This window comes from Triticum aestivum, chromosome 2D (genome assembly GCF_018294505.1).
Source record: "Triticum aestivum cultivar Chinese Spring chromosome 2D, IWGSC CS RefSeq v2.1, whole genome shotgun sequence".
NCBI lineage: Eukaryota > Viridiplantae > Streptophyta > Magnoliopsida > Poales > Poaceae > Triticum > Triticum aestivum.
The window spans coordinates 623,817,725-623,821,827 of record NC_057799.1 but is presented as its reverse complement, the minus strand read 5'-3'; the positions used below and the strand labels follow the sequence as shown (position 1 = coordinate 623,821,827).

General features: G+C 46.4%; 1 pseudogene; it reads right to left on the bottom strand.

Annotated features, from left to right (window-relative positions):
- The window catches only part of LOC123056085 (senescence-specific cysteine protease SAG12-like), a 5,221-nt pseudogene extending 1,607 nt beyond the window's left edge, over positions 1 to 3,614 (bottom strand).
- Positions 3,615 to 4,103: the final 489 nt, after the last annotated feature.

Sequence of the window (4,103 nt, the reverse complement as noted above, 5' to 3'; positions counted from 1 at the left end):
GGCTTGCACGTGCGTACACTGAAAAACAGAGTTTGGGCCGGGCTTTCGGGCTTCGCGCTTGATTTCGGGCCGGGCTCGGGCTTGAAAATAGGGAGTATTTTGGGCTTCGGGCCGGGCTCGGGCTTGAGAAATGAAGGTCGGGCTTTTACAAGCCCGGCCCGAAACCCGGCCCGGCCCGACGTTTGCCCGCGTTTACCTACAATATCCCACACTATATAACATCGTGCAACGTAAGGAGGATTACGTAGGCACAGTATTTCAATCGACTCCCTTGAATATCCAGTTCAGACGTGCATTAGTTGGTGAGCGATGGACTGCATGGATGCACTTGGTCCGGCGATTGATAGATGTTCAATTATCCGACCAACCTGATTCGACGCGCTGGAAGTTAGCTAGAAATGAGGTGTTTACAGTGAAATCTTTCTACATGGATCTGGTTAATTCTGGCCCAATCTCGAGATCGTTACATATTTGGAAGGTTAAGGTTCCCTTGTGTATTAGAATATTTATGTGTTTCGTCCACAAGTAAGTGATCCTCACCAAAGATAACTTAATAAAGAGGCGGTGGGTAGGTAGTTCACGTTGTTGTTTTTGTGATCATGGTGAAACAATACAACACTTATTCATAGAATGCCCACTCGCCATTGCTTTGGAGAACGATCCATATAGCCTTTAACATTACTCCTTCAGTTGATATTGCATCGTTGAGCATATTACTGCGGCTCGTATTCGGATTGGAATATGTGCGCTCTTATGGGCTATATGGAATTGTAGGAATGATATGATTTTTAACAGACAACATACTTTAACTTTCTTACAGGTCATCTTCAGAGCTACCGCATGGATCCGTATGTGGTTCTTACTCACTCCTATGGACTCAGGGAGCCTTTGGTTACTTGGTGCAACCAATGGGAGATGGTAGCACAAGCTATACTCAACCGGTTCGGATGGCGGTCACATAACATGATAGGAGTCTAGGGAGCTTGTCCTTCACATTGTCATGCCGGTTGTGATTTGAGCATGTATTTTTATTTTCATTTTTCGCTCCATTTGCGAGCTGTAATACTTTATGACTTTGTGCTACTTCGAGACTTTTTAATAAGATGACTGCATGCACCGTCATGATGTAGAGACCGGGGCACGCCTCCATTTCCAAAAAAAAGTACTTCGGCAACCAGCGGCAATCCACAGTCGGGTCTTTCACCAACATTAAAGTCGTGATATTGCACAGCCTCTATTCTCTCTGACACGCGCACCGTCTCCGCCCTCGGACATCACGCCTCCGGCCTATAACACGGATGCATGCTGCCTGGAGCCATTGCCTTTTCATCTCCTCTCATCCTGCCGGACTGCGCCGCCGCGCGATTCCACTGCCATCCTTCCTCCACGCCGTATGAGTAGCGAGAGACGGACCCACAATGTCCAAAGCTCACGGTGGCTGAAAGTGGCTTCCATGCGTGCGGCCGCCGGGGTGCATGGTCACCGGGAAGCTCTCATGTACTCGGGGGTGAGTGCACGAATAGAGCTGGCGGCAAATGGCCCCTCACTTCATTGGAAATCCAGACATTTAGCTCCTATTCCGGGCAGTGCGCGATGAGAAGACGCGAAACGCGGACCCCTCCCCCCTCCCCCACGCCTTTTTGACCCGGCGCAATGTGGGTAATGTTGGCACATATTTGAACTATATGTTTACGAGCAATTTAACGCTGAGATAGAAGAATTTTACGCTGGAATTTGAATAGTGAATAACCAGCCTCAACAATTAAATCAATAGCCCAAAATTCATGCATAGTTCTGGACCTGTGCTATCATTGAAAAACATAATTGACAGAGATAAGTAACATAAGAAATAATGATTACATGCTAGTAGTAATTTGTGACATTGACCTGCTAACAGACATACCTGAACCATATGTTTATGCCATTGATATTTCTTTTTATTTCTAATTAAAAAAACACTGAACCACTAGCCACTGGGCGTACCACTTCCACACCCTGTAATTTCAAAACAACTTGTGTTGACAAATTGAATAATATCGCTTCCATTTGGAAAACAGATTTGAATTGGTTTGTGTATTAAGTCAGAAAGTTTCAAAATGTTGAGTGCGCATATAATGAAATTAGCGACATCTATAGCATAATGGAGATGAAGTAGCTTATGGGTCGTACTAAGCAGTAAGCAGGGCATTTTTACTTTCTGGCGGACAGCTGAAATACATATGGGGTGCACAAGAAACTGAACCGACATGACTCATCCAAATAAAAACATATTTACTGGGATAATTAGGTTAAGAATGCCAAAGTAGCGGGTAAAAATAATTTATTCTATGATTTATTGCAGAACGTGTTCAAAAAATAGCTATAGAAATAGTTAGGTAAACGAGATTATAGTTTCGCTGGCAAAACATAGATAAAATGATAAAGTTTCACTTGGAAGATCTCCAACATAGATCAGATAAAGGCAGCATCACAACATAGAAAAAAAACAGTGTAAGCTTTATAACAAATATGTGATATGCAATTGGCAAGACATCCCCGTAAAAGAAATATGTGAGATGCAGCTGCCAAGGGATCCTCGTAAAAATAAATGGGCAAGGGATACATTTTTGCAATCAACAGATCCAGGTCCAGCCATGCAAGATCAATCAGTCCTCAAGCACCGGATATACCCCTTCTTCCAGGAAAATACCCAACGCTCCTCGCTCATCGTCAACATGCCTGCGGATCCTCCCAAAAGCCCCCTCGCCCCAGTCTGCCCCCCACGAGCTCTTGAAGCGCCAGTATTTTACGCCATTGGAATCAATGCCATAACCTACAATCAGGACAGCATGTTTGTCTTTGTCGGTGTTGTCGCTGACAGCTTTATAATCCAAGCTGCCTCCTTTGTAGTACCTTAGCATATCATCGGAACACTGCAAGGTGACAACCACAGGCTGCTTAGCTACCGCTTTCTCTAGAGCATCCTCGGTGGGGTCGACAAGTCAAAACCCTGATATCCTTGATGTTGCTGCTATTTTGTTCCGCTTGCAACCTGATATACTCCTCTCAGCCTTGTATGGGTAGTCGGATTCACTCGAGAGCCCATTTCTCTGTATATATGTGAAAGCATCCTGTTCGTTGCCCCCCTCACACCTATCGCTCTCTGTTTCACAGTCGATGAGCTCTTGAACCGATAACAAGATTGACTGGGAGGTGTTCAGGTAATGCATAGCCTGAGGCTGCAGCAGCCATTGCCCAACAGCTTCCTGTGACAAACGCACGAGTTAATTAACTGATTGCGAGTTGTAATGTAAAAGGATCCATGCACTGAACTGCCGACTTTATAATGTATTTACCCTATATTATAGTTGTTAACAGAATAATAGTATGCCCAAGACACTCACCACAATGACGTTGATATCTCACAACCGGAGAGACCACACCAGCTTCAACCCAATCAACTTCAGCGACCCATTCATCCGAAGAGACGACACAAGCTTCAACCCAGTCAATCTGTGACTGGGAAACTCCAGCACCAGCTGTAGACAGTTGAGCTATTGCCATAGCATGTGGTTTGGGTTCGAGGTACCTGCGAAAAAGGCCAAAGCGGTGGCCAGCAGTAGCTGCTGCAGCATCCCCAACCTTTTTCGCCTGCTGAGACTGCAATTGGTTTGATGAACAAAAAAGACATTCTCAATTTCATCCAACAACACGCATGCACGCTCACGGAGGGCGAATTAAGGGATAGGGCATACGTACGTGTAGGTCTCTCAGCATGCAATCTCTGACCGGCCTCGACAGCGACCCAGCCGCCGTGGGCTGGCCGCAGAACCGGCGTGGCAGGGTCCTCCCCGCGGTTGCCAACGCCGGACGAACCATGCCTGCTTGTCTAGAGTCTAGACTAGATCCGGAATTGGATGCAGTGCAAATATAGAGGAATAGGAGGAGCGCCAGCGGAATTGCAGTTTTGATCGAGTCGCAGTAAGCTTGGACTCACGAACACCAGCCACCGTGCTGTAATTGGAGTCGCGAGATTGCAGGATATTTTCTCTCCGTCGCGCGCACTGTCTCCGTCTTCGACGACAAGCATGCATACTGCCTGGAACCACAGCCCGCCGCTTCAT